We start from the raw sequence: 12,935 nt of genomic DNA, 5'->3' as shown, positions 1-12,935 counted from the left end.
GTAAACAACTACTCTCTTGCCTTTGACTGAGGAATCTGTATCATGAATGTATGAAAGATGTGATGTGGCATCACCATACCAGACTAAGGTATAGGAAACAGGGCCTATAAGCAATCCTGTAATACCATACCAACCAAATCTGAGGGAAACAAGGATCCAGTCCTGCTCCCATTGAAGTCAAAGTTATTTTTGCAATTGTTTCTGTTGGGAGCTGAACTGAATTCACAGTATACAGAAGAGTTTATAGGATTTATTCAGTATTAAGGAGACCACAGAGGAAAACGATAGACCATCTTCAACAGGTTCAAATTTGGGGTTCACTTCAGCATTTGAAGGATCAGGTTGCTATCCAAAAGATTCAGGCTGTCTGAGAGCCACACACATCTGCACAACTGGACTGCAATTCTCCAGAGAAACTCTTTCTCATGAAATTTCCAGCCCTCCCATTTCCAACTTGGCGAGAAGTAACATGAGAGCAGCCTCCCTTGTGGTATTTTGGTATTTCTGATCCCCACCAGCAAAACAAAGGGGAAAGATGGATTTGAATACATTAACTGAATTTATTTTCATTTTTCTGAACATACGATTAGCCATATTTCTGAGCACAACAGCAGCATGGTGCCACAGCTGTGGGCTTAAGCCATGAACATAAATACAGGCAATGAGAAAAAAAATCATATCCCCCACCCCCAGTTCGCTTCCAATGGCTTAGTCCTTTCCTCTTTCCTAAAAAAAACCTGCTATAGAAAACTCTTCCTATGAGATAACTAATAATGGATATTATTCGCACCTAATGAGAAACTGTCCACTATTATACCACCAGCAATATAGCTCCACCAACAATTGGTAGGAACCCTGATGTGGACAGGGCTCAAACAGGCCTTGAAATTTTAAGTATTAGATCAAGTCTAGACAACAGAATGGTAAAAAATGCAGGTGACCTCTAGACATTCCTGCCACCAACGGAGTTGCATGGTTGGAGATTGCCCAAAAAAAAGTCTAGGGTAGACACTGCCTAAGAGGAGGTTAAATACATTCCACTTGGCTGGTGAGAAGGGAAAAAGCTACAATTGGGGAAAGGAAAGGGAGAGAGCATATATTTATATCCAGCAGCTCCTGGAACGAAAGGCAGTATTTTTACCCACAGACTGATTCCTGAAGAGGCCCACAGTGGCAAAAATAGGATAATTTTATAATAATAGCGCATACTCTTCTCTCACATTTTTTTTCCATAATGCTAAAAACAAATCACTCCTGCAGCAGTTGGCTATCACCAAATGTCCCTCAGTTTTCCTCTTTGGGAGTAGCAAGTAAAGGGCACACAGCTCATAACTTATTTTTTTGCAACCAACAAAATTCTTACAAAAAAAAGAAATCAACCTCGAGTTTAATGGCCATCAACCATTCCCAGCACAGCTATTGTGATCAAGAGACCTAAAAAATACCCCTGCGTGACCACAGAGCTGATTTTCTAGTATTAAATGACCATGGCATGATTCCAGATGCAGAACAAACCTCCTTTAGGTTGGTTCTTTGTTTCTAACTAATCTGCCCAAGCTGTAAGATCTGCTTCTTTGCTCCATATGAACAAAGGAACTCCCAAGCTAAAACACCCTTCTACCCAATCCCAGAATTTGAACCCAGCTGTACAACGTGGCTATCTCATACGAAGTTGCAAGTACATTCACTCTCTCCCTCTCTCTCTGCCACGTGATCCTTACAACAGACATTCCAAGAAAGCTGATATTAAAAATGAGTTGTACTTGTTACTGATGTCTCCAGCTTCTATTTTCACCACTTCTCCTGGTCAGCTACTTTTCCTTGATCTCATACTGATCGCAGTCAATGCACTGGTAGTACAACATACCAGACTGCTTCAACCACAGGGACAAGCATGTACCATTTTCTCCCCAGCTTCCTTCCAGGAGAGGTCTCCCCTTCCAGAGAGTACCAAAGTGATCTTGCCTCAGAACTAATGTAAAACTTAATGGTTTTAGTAAAACCAAGACTAGTTGAAAACAGAGAAAATATGGTTAGAACAGGGGTGCTCAACCTCCACCCTGAACACCAAGTGAGGCTTGAAGAGCCATTGCACCTGGCCCACTGGGGGCCCCACAGGTCTGGAAATTTGGTGACAGGGAAGTGATGGCCATCAATACAGCCACCCTCCCACCTACCAAATTCCCAAACCCAAATACCTTTGTGGCCAGTTGGAGCCAAGCTATGTCCCCTTCCCCAGCCAGACCACCCCCCCATTCTAAATCAGGGATGCACCTCTCCTCCTTCCCTTTCCACAGGGCAAGGTTGGGGCCTGGCCATGCCCTCTTCTTCTCCATGGAGCCAGGTTGGCCCAGGCCATGCCCCTCCCCCCTGGCAGGGCTAGGCCTCATGCCTTTCCCTCTCTGCAGGGCCAAGCACATCCACTTCCCTTTCCATAGGGCCGGGTCAAGCTCCTATCCCCTGCAGGACTAACCTGTCCCTGCCCACCTATGCATATGCAGATTCTGCCTGCCATACCTACCTGGGTGCTGGATCAGGAACACTGGCTGGATCTGGCCTGCAGACAGACTGGACACTGCCAATCCAACCCATAAGGCAAAAAGGTTGGGCACCCCTAAACTAGAACAACATAAAAGGGCTGCCTACCGCACCTGAATTGGTAAATCTACAGAAACCCCAAGGTAGTTTCAATTCAGGGTAACACAGTAGAAAATTCTTTGGCATATAAAGCATGTGTCCTGTATAGTCAACATGTCCTTGCTTTCTCTGCCCCCTCCCCTTGAGCATCCTGTCAGCAAAACAGTCTCTCTCTCTGAAGAGCTGTCAGCTCTCTGATTGGAATAATTATATTCTTAATGTATACCTCCCTTGCAGTTTCAAAAACTTCTTCACTTCCTCTCCTAAACTGTCACATAAGGTTATTAGGCATTAACAGCTTGTTGTGTTAAGCAGCTACTATGCTCTACCTTCAAAGCAGCTGCATTTCAGAATTGGGTGAAATGATTACAATCCATATAGAGTGTACAGGGTTTGAAGCTTTTTTTTTTCGGATTAAAGGTGTAATGTAAACCCAGGTAGGCTTTAATTAGGCAGCTATCTACAAACAGCTCCTTACAGAAAGCATGAATTTAAAGCTGTCTACCTAAAGACTATGGAATTGGGGGTGCTTGTTTTTGATCACACACCAAAGCCATATGAAGAAACACTACAACCTGAAAGAAAGGGAGAGGGTGAAAATGGAAAGGGGGTGGAATATTCAATCACCAGGCAAACATTAAAATGGAGAAGCTTTTCACAACTAGCATAATGGTTTTCCATGTTACAACTATGGGTACATATGGGTTTTACAGGATAGTTGGTTGATTTCTTCCAACTTATTGTCTCGTTTCAAAGCATCCCTGAAGTGAAAATTTTGTTAAACTGGGAATAAAGAGAGCAGAGTGTTTCTCTCATTAACAATGCCAAATACTGCCGGTGAGATGCCAAAATTATCATTTATTTGTATTTACTCGTTTTTTCCAGGATGTCTTACCAAAAAGAGGTGTTTTGGAAATGACATTGTAAATGCCTGCACCAAGGGAACAAGAGTCCTGATTGGCTGGTGCTCTGAAAAGGGTCATAAATTCCACTGAATTCAACTTGTGAAGGATTGCACCTGAGCAAAGCACTGGCAATTCATAACGCTCCTCAGTTCGTAAATCAGTAAGTTATTTTTACTATATTACATCACCATCTAAGAACAGCATCATAGTGCAGCTCCTTGCTACATCCTTTAGTGCTTTGTGAATATTCTCCACAAGTGAAGGTCCATTGTTTTCTGTCAGTACCCACCTTTTATAAACAGGTCAGAGGGAAGGTGAAGGGTAAGGCTGAGTAATATATGCATCCTTCACCTATTATGAATTACATTCACATTAACTTGGATCCGCACAAAAGGAGTTCAGCATACTCTCTGTGACAGTTAGTTCAGGTTCAAATCACAACATTGGTCCTCTGCAATTTGGCACAGCTGGGAGCTTCTTCCCATAGGTAGAACAGCTGGAGATGTCGGGAATCAGGACTTAGGCAGAGCTGCATATCAAAAGTTTATGTAAGAACCCATCCTCCTTCTAGGCCTCATTGTAGCCAGAGCTGCTAATCTCCCAGTCTCTTAAATAAGGTGGGGAGAGGGGGATGACAAAACAAGATAGCCAGCCAATGTGACCCTGCTGCAAAGTTTATAGGAACAGCCAAATCTTAAGATCATTTGAAGGAGTCCCTGGGTATCGACTGGATCATTTTCACATTCTAAGTAGAAAGCAATCAGTTAATTTTGCAGGTTTCCTCCTCTCATCCTTATACATACCATGTTTTCCTATCAATTGTTTTCTCAGTGTTTCTCAGTAAAATGGATTTGATTTCTGCATTATATAGTCATGTAACTTGCGTGCATCTTTTTTAGCTAAGTTATTTAATCAACCCCCTTTGGTGATTTTCTGTTGGGTAGAGGGTTTAATACATATATTGGAAACAATAATCAAATAATGTATGTATTTATGATTACACACAAAGATGATTTTATCCATCTGCCAAGCCACAGCCCAGGTAAAAGTGGAAACTCCCAAAGACCAAAATGAAAATTGATTTTCAGGGGCGGGGGGGAGGGGGTCAAATAAAAATATTTTTCTTTGATTCTTATAAGAACTTGAGCATCAACTTAAGCTGTCTTTTCTTTCTCTTTCCCCTTTTTTCCTTTTAGTCCAATTCCCCTTAGACACACAGAGGCCAATGTTGTACCCTTCTACCTCTGCCCATATGTTTAGACTTCTATTAATGATGCTTAAGGGACAAGCTGGAAAGGAAATATTCCAAAAGTAGTGGAGCCAGAACCTCCCATTTCTCCTTAGCCAAACGCATCATTTCTGCCAACACATCTGCTCCCCACCAAGCCAGCAGACTGTCAAGGTCATCCATGATCCTGCATATATACTAAATGGCAGTAAAACATGCCATGGGAGAGAACAGCAGCAAGGACAAAGCTCCCCCTCATTTGGTTAAACGCCATGAGGATGCCATCTCAAAGACATTGCATGCCAGGAGGTGAATGGCCCCCAGAAGATTGAAGGTGAGCTTCCTGCTTTGCAAAGAAACCGTTTCAAAAACATACAAATTCTTATGGCATATGGGCTCCCGAAGTATTGAAATGCAGCACACATGTACCACAGAGATTTATTACAAAGGGCAGTGAATAAGAAGAGATAGTGTTTTCTGTTCATAAGCCATCTCTTATTACTGTACTATCAACCAGACATTTCCTCGGAGGATTTGATAAAGAGGTGACATGCCTGACAGGTTGGGGGAACTAAACTGGTTCTCAGAAACACTGAGCACATCCATACATGAGGTCCCAATGACTCTACCGATGGGGTAGCCTCCATAATCTAGTGTCCTCTTAAATGCAGTACAGCTCTTTCAAGCTTATGACCCACAGCCCAAAGCCTTGATTCCATGTTAAGGATGTCTTTACTCAGGCAAAACCCACACTAAAAATACAAAATAATAAATGGCACTTTAGGCATGGAGGGAGGGGGAGGGAAAGGAAGTAGGCATTTAGTGGTCAGATTTATGGCAATATGAAACGTGTCAGCTAAAGATGTTTAGGGTGGGCTAACAGAGTAGAATTACAGTTTCCAATAATAGGGCAAGTTAAATAGACACGCTCTCCTATCCTGAGAAGACGGAGACAGAGGTCAGGCCTGAAAGCTTTGAACATGAATGCCTCTCCCCTTTCACATGTGGCACCATAACAGTAGCAGACAGATGCTACACAAAGACAGACACACCTGATTAACCATGAATACAACAGCTGTCGTTTCCCCACCACCACTGCTACCCACACCCTGGTTGTTTCCGTTTTGTTTTTCCCTTTCATTCTGCTTTCATGAGGAAATTAAACCTACCATTAAAATACAAGTTAGTAGGAGGGTGTCAGCATTGTGCGCCTTTGTTTCTCTCCTCACAGTCGTGTAATAGGTACCTTCTGATTTGTCCTTTCATCTGAGGCGGGGACGTGGCCTACCACAGAGAGCTCTGGCAATGCAAAACCTGAAGCATGAAAATAAGAGAGCAGTGGGTAGAGGCTAGAGGGAAGTCAAATGAGGAGAAAACACAAAGTTTACAGAGGGCAGCACATTTCTCAGGCACAGAGGGGCACCTGGATTTCATAACAGTGTCCCTCTTTCTTACAGCCAGAAATGCCTGTTTAAAACAACCCCACTTTTATTATTATTACTATAATTTATTTGCTCAGGGTAAGCTCAGCTCTCCTGCAGCATCTGGTTTTCAGTGGGGTCCTGCTAGTTACCCAATTTTCAAATGAGCTCTTGATTGTTCTGCCGGGGGAGCAGTAGCGGGAATAGGGAAAGCACCCTTTTTAACAGGTGTTTGGCCTCCCAGAATTGAAGGGGAATACAGTTACCCATTTGTATCCTATCGGGAGGAAATTTGCCTGGCTGGGGAATGGACGGTGTACCATTAACATAGCTAACCCTGGCTTAAACATACATCTAGCAGAGTTCCTCTAGTTTACCGATTTAGGTAAAGATATAGTATAGAAGCAGGGTTGGGCGCCTTCTGTGGACAAACTGGACGTTAGCCAAGGACAACAGAATTGGAGGCATTTTGGGACCTAAGTAGCAATCAACAGCAGCTTCTATTGAGGGGGTAGGGTTAGCTATATGACTGGAAGTTGGAGAGGCATAAAACAGTGGTTTCATACCCACAGCAGCCGTGGCGCACAGGCCAGCACCAGCTCCTGTGCTGCAGCAGTGGTACAGATAGTGCAGCTGCGGCATCAGCCACTCTGCACCAAAGGCAGTGCCAAAAAAGGCTGCTTTCTAAGATGCTCCACTCCCAGTTATGCTAGCAGGGAGTTAGAAAGCAGCAAAATGTATTCTGATCAAGGAAACAAAATATCTAAGGCTGACCCTGTCTAAAAGTAATTAGATTTCAAAGCATCCTGAATCTAAGAACTCATTTCAGATTAGGGCCCTAATCCTTCAATTGTGCATGAATGGGACTCCACATGAGCACAGCAGTCCACAGATCGCTGGACCAGTGCTCAAGTATCCCAAAATGCTGCCCTCTCTAGGAGTTAAAGGAGCTGGCTAACACACAGCCTCTAACAGCACTACATAACTTTTCCAAACAGGAAATGTGTAATACTAATTGCATCATAAACTACAAGGCTTTTCTTAATCCTGTTTTAAAAGGAAAGCCAAATAGCATTAGTTAACCCCATTTGGAATTCAATAGAAATAGGCCTGAATTACATTCTGGAAGCTAAACACCCCAATGCCTAAAGAAAGTTCATGGCACAGACTCAGTTCAAAAGTTTAGCTAGCACCTGATCCTGGAGAAAAGTAACTAGGGAAAAAGTTGGTTATGTGTAAACCTGCACTTTTTTGAGCTGTACAGTTTGGTGCCTCCTGGGAGTTGTAGTTATGCCCCATAATTTCCTGTGAGCTGGCCAGACTACATCCTCCATGTTGCAGTCTTCCCTCTTGCTCAATTGCCCCAATGCATGATGAAACATGCAGTCTGGCTGGGGAGCACATTGCAGAGAAGGAAATGGGAGCATGTGGAACTGAAACAGCAGTTCCCATGAGGCACTGCAGCTGCCTTTCAGAATTCAAACCGAGGTTTTCAGGTGTTCAGTACTTTGACAGTAAGTCAAAGAAAGCTGACACTTTTTGTAAAGTGTTTAATCAAAAAAAAAAAATTCCAACAAATAATTTTAGCCAGATTTCTTGACAGCATCTCAGTCATGATCTTGAAGCAGTGACTTACAGCACACTGCCATACAAAGCTTTAGTTCATCCATGTTCATGGCTCACTTAGAACCCTTCGGTGGTTCAAGTTTTCAGCAGGATAAAGTGCTGAGTATCTGGTAATGCAGTATCTCCTGCGTAATTTTTTATTACTGTTATGTGGTCAACAATCATTAATTTTGGACCTCCACATCATTTGGAACTTTAGATCCTGACCCAGTGGGGCATTAATCTACCACTAATAACCACGAATCAAAAGATTCTCAATCTTGGAACTGCACTCAGCATATCCATTAGCTTATAATGTCCCCATAAGTCATCTACATGCAAATATACACTTTGCTTGAAAGCATTCATTATTGGCCAGAGATGTATGTAAAGGTGTCCTTTACATATATGGAGAGAGACATATATATATAGGATTTCATAGCAGTTATCCACAACATACATTTTATAACTGTACCACTCCAGTTCTTGACCACTTTTCCCTTGCAAAAGTGTTTCCAGGCTTTGTGATCATTTCCTAGGCCAACTGATAATATATTACAGCCCCTGAGTGACTAAGAATGGTGCACAAAGTCTAGTTTTCTAACAATTGTCATCAAATTTTGTTACTTCTCACTCCTACCATCTTGTTTGTTGCATTCATCTTTTTTTTCTTTTTCGGTGGGGTTTCCCCGCCACCACATGTGTACTGTAAACTCTTTGGGACAAAGATGGTCATTTCAACTTTTTTCCAGTGTTGAACATAACTGGGTCCCAAGCTGGAGTCTCTGAATAGTATTGTAATACACGCAGTCCTCGACTTACAACCTTTTCGAGTTACAACCTTTCGTACTTATGTTTATAAATTGACACCCTGTTTCAACTTTACAATGCCAGTTTCGACTTACAACACTTGATCCGAGGCAGAGCCACGCCAGCAAACAAGTTCTCTGCATCACTCATCTCCCTGGAGAACATCTGTTCAAACTTCCTTGGACAATGTCATTAAGAAAGCAGACAAGACTCCAGAAAAACCTGCAGCCAAGACTCCTGAGAAGACTCCAGCCAAGAACCTTTCAAAAAGTCCAACCAAGAGCCTTTCAAAAAGTCCAGCAGTCACCACAAAGAAGTCCTTGTAAATCAATATGATTACTATTTACAATATAAATACATTAATGTAGCTATATTACTCATCTATAATTGATCAAGTACAAAATTCTGGGGTATTTTTAGTGAAAATAGGGCATCAGGCCTTGGTTCAGGAACCAATCCCCCATTTATAACATTGTTTCTTATGAGAAAATTGGTTCCGAGTTACAATGTTTTGACTTAAGGTGGGGTTTTCAGGAACCAGTTGTGGCGTAAGTCTGAGGACTGCCTGTATCAGTGTTTAACAAACAAACCTCTACTTCCATGTACTACTAGAAAAAGAAGAGTTTTTACATTAAAAGAGAGAAAAAAAAAGAAACCCACAGTATTCCCACCCAGGAATGAATCACAAAAACATTTTACATCTTTGTCATGACTGCAACAGAACATTTTTCCATATGACAAAAGTTGTTTGTTTTTAAAAAAAAGGGTTGAGAAACAGCCAAATAACAGACACTGACAAAATTTTGGCATTCGTGAAATCAGCAGCACACAGTGGAAACAATTCAAATGGACTGAAATGGGGAAGGAACTGGGAAACTCCCAGTAAGGATTAGAATGGCGGCAAACCACCACGTCTGAAAAAGAATGACAATTAGTCTGGACTACAAAAACTGCTGCAATGAGTTCTGGTGGATAACTACCGCAAGGGAGTTCAGGTCACTCCAACTCAGATAATGTGCCAATATATTGCATCCAATGAGAATTCAGAATTTAAATTTCCTTGGAAAAACTCAACACCCAGAAAATGTTTTATTTGGATGTTGTATTCCAGTCAAAAATCATTTTCTCAAGTATAAGGATGGGAATAAGGGGGAGAAAGAAAGAGAGATTTGGATGAATAATGCTCTGTGACTAATAGCTGTGGTCTGACCTGTCTGTAATGGCTTCAAATATCCATGACCTTTAGCAGAGCCACAAGTTAGACTTAACAATAATGGGAATACGTAATGTGAATTCTCAGCCCCCTTCATCTTATTAAATGGGTGTTAGAATGACTAAAATGGCAAAGAAAACCGTGGCAGCAATCTGCTGAGTAATCCCACTAATATTCAGCCGTGGGTTGGCTGAGTGTGTTTAAGATACATCAACACATATTTACGAAGGAAGTGTGCTGGCTTTATTTTAAACGACACCTTCTCATTAATCACACACAAATACTACGTGCTATTCTACTGCTTACACAGACGTTCTTCTGGCACAGCACTTAAGTCATTAACAAATCACCAAGCCCTACTGTATATCTCATTACATGATTTTCCTGAGAGGAAGTAAAAGTACTCACCCAATCACTCCACACATCACACCCCTTGTTATCAACCTGCGTAACTTTCCACAGAACACTCCTTTCCCAATGTAATTTAAAAGGACTTTAAATATATTTTGTTTTCTATGAGCTGAATTCTAGTTCTAATTAACATTTTTTTCACCTTTCTCCTGTGTATAAATACAAATCCACCTTGGACTGTGATCTCATCGGGTCAGGCTTAGCAAAAGCAGATAACACTAATACCTAGTTCTTATAATGTATTTTTTCCTCAGTAGAACTTAATGATCAGCATCACTTCACAACTAGGGTGCAATATTCTCCTAACATCCACACCTGCAAGCTGAGTGCTTAGCAAATTTGATTTCAAATCATGACATGTTCCATTAAAATGGCACACACCAAATTCCATGTCAGCAAAAGACTAAATGATTCCTATGCACATAGTTTATTAATTACGGTGGAATGAAAGAGCCATTATAAAATTACAGTATTATTAAAACAAAGTGGATAATTTACAGGACACGGCTTATTCCTTGTATGGATCCACTTTTTCAACTCACAGGATATCTTCAAGCAGATCACTATTTATATTTGCTTGGTTTTGAACTAGGTTATGCTCAGATATTTTTGTCCCAAATTAATTGTGAATACTCTAAAATTTGAGCTACCAATGTCAAGTTGTAACTGGTTAGATAGTCACCTCGTATATTGTTTCTATTCCCTAACAAGCATACAAGCATTTCTGGTGCAAATATTAAAATTCACTTCCACATTTAATTTCTACAATTTGTTGAATCACCAATCTGATGTTTGTTTCATGAATGGTGGCAGAAGGATAGAATCCTGTAGGATAAGTTTCTAGTATGTGCGATATTATTTAAAAAATATATTACTTGATTGACAAAGTATTCACAACTCCCTTGAGCTATTTAAGAAAAAAGATACCTAGAAACTTCAATGGAAAGTGCCTAAAATTTAGTCCAAGTCATTCTGCACCTGTGAAAACCAAGCTACTTGTCTTTAGGCATCTAAGTGTGATTTACAAAGCACTCAAATTGAAACATTTTACTCTAGGTTAAAAAAAAAAAGACAGCTTGGTCTAAAACGTAACTTGCTGTATGAAAAGTATTGAGACTTTGGAAAATCTGGCTCTTGATCAAAACCCACAAAGGAGGCACCCAAGCTTTTAGCCAAACACGAAAGTTATTTAAACTTGTGATAAAAAAACACAGATTCCTACAAAAGGTCAAAACAGTGGAAAGCTAGAGCATGAACTTTATGTACCAACAAACCGATTATACAGCAATAAACCAGAACCTGGAGGTATTGCTTGAGGTATGAATAACAAAGACCAAGGCCATCCCCCTTCCTGAGGAAGGTTTAATCGCTTAATGATGAATAAACATAAGATAACATGGTGTTGCTACTGTAAATTGTCCATCAATGCAGACCTGCAAACAGGGGCTAGAAACGGGAGATGAGAGCGGAAAAAGTGAGGGGGGCAGAGGACGGCTTAAGAAAAGGCACTGACATCTCCAAAGATGAGAGGTGACAGGAAAGATTTTGAGGAGAGAAGCTGGGTAAACAGAGGAGAAGTCACAAACAGGAGAGCTGACAGCAAGAAACTGTTTGGATTTTAAATGAGCTCAGTGGACAGAGAAGGGGAAAGATCATTGAACTGTTACCCGTGAATGACAAGGATGGAACTGGAGCTCTGTGAGAAAGAAGACATCCAGTATATTTGGCAGCAATAGCTTAAGGAAGGTCTTGAACGGGGACACAGTGGCAACTGATGCTGCTTAGTCTCTGACATATATCAAAGATGAGGGAGACGAGGATAAGTGGAAAAGTGTCCAACTTAGGAAGAGAGTTGGAGAAGCAAGAAGCACCAGAAAAGTCAGCGAAGGCAGAAGAGGAGAAGAAAAGCCCTTGGGCATGTGCAGAATTGCTGATGAAGTGTTTAATGATGAGTGGTGAAAGAATCTCATCATGTCATCTCAGCAGGCTGCGGAAAGCACCTCAGGATTGGAGGGTGGCAGAAACAATCCCTACAACAAAGACAATGCAAAAGGCAGTTGCTGCATTGTTAGCATGTTCTTTAACAGAGCACAGGGAAACTTGAGTAGAAAGTTATAGCAAGATGGGTGGGGTGGGAGGGAAAGGGGGGGGAAGAAGGGGACACCTGCATACCCTCCTAGTTTACCTGTAAACGTGTTTCTCAGAAGAGCTAGTTTAAAGCTATGGTACTGAGTTAAAATCTAGGGTATTTTCGTAGGAAGAAGTAAGGAAAGTGGGGAAGGTAAAAGGGAAGGCTTGAAGGTAAAGCAGCCTTCAAGCAGTTGCTCAAAACTCTGCTACCCTTCTCTCATACAAGTGATGAAAGTCCACCTATGCCTTGCCTAGTGACCAGATGCACATGCAATGCTCCAGGTTAGATACACCACTGAGTAGCACCTCCTAAAGCAAAGCATGTCCAGATTCCTCAGATAGCACACATTAATGGATTTCACACCGTGCGTTTGCCCCCGCCAAGTAAACTGCCCGAAGTCCCAGAAGCTAGGAGGTCTTGCATCCTATTCAGATAGAAGTTCATGGCCTTGACTAGTGAGACAAAGAAGGCTTTAACAAAGGGGAGGTATCTCTTTTTATTGCAGGTACCAGCAGGTACCAGCTTATTCTTGGCAGGAACAGAGCAAGGAGCAGTGTTCTGACTGTCATAAAAG

The 12,935-nt window shown here is 41.6% G+C and overlaps 1 long non-coding RNA gene across 2 annotated transcripts in view; it reads right to left on the bottom strand.

Annotated features, from left to right (window-relative positions):
* LOC109324714 overlaps positions 1–12,935 on the bottom strand; it is a 71,764-nt gene that overhangs the window by 48,768 nt on the left and 10,061 nt on the right. The window contains exons 2-3 of one of the 2 annotated variants that reach the window (XR_002104989.1): positions 5,940–6,084; positions 3,533–3,606 (exon numbers count right to left, since the gene is read on the bottom strand). This is a non-coding gene — a long non-coding RNA (uncharacterized LOC109324714). The remainder of the gene's footprint in view (positions 1–3,532; positions 3,607–5,939; positions 6,085–12,935) is intronic. The other variant, XR_002104988.1, reaches the window with a different exon arrangement.

This window comes from Crocodylus porosus, unplaced genomic scaffold, assembly GCF_001723895.1.
Source record: "Crocodylus porosus isolate Cpor-Errol unplaced genomic scaffold, CroPor_comp1, whole genome shotgun sequence".
Taxonomy (NCBI): domain Eukaryota; kingdom Metazoa; phylum Chordata; order Crocodylia; family Crocodylidae; genus Crocodylus; species Crocodylus porosus.
The sequence above is the reverse complement of the archived record's forward strand: the minus strand, read 5'-3'. Positions and strand labels throughout refer to the sequence as shown.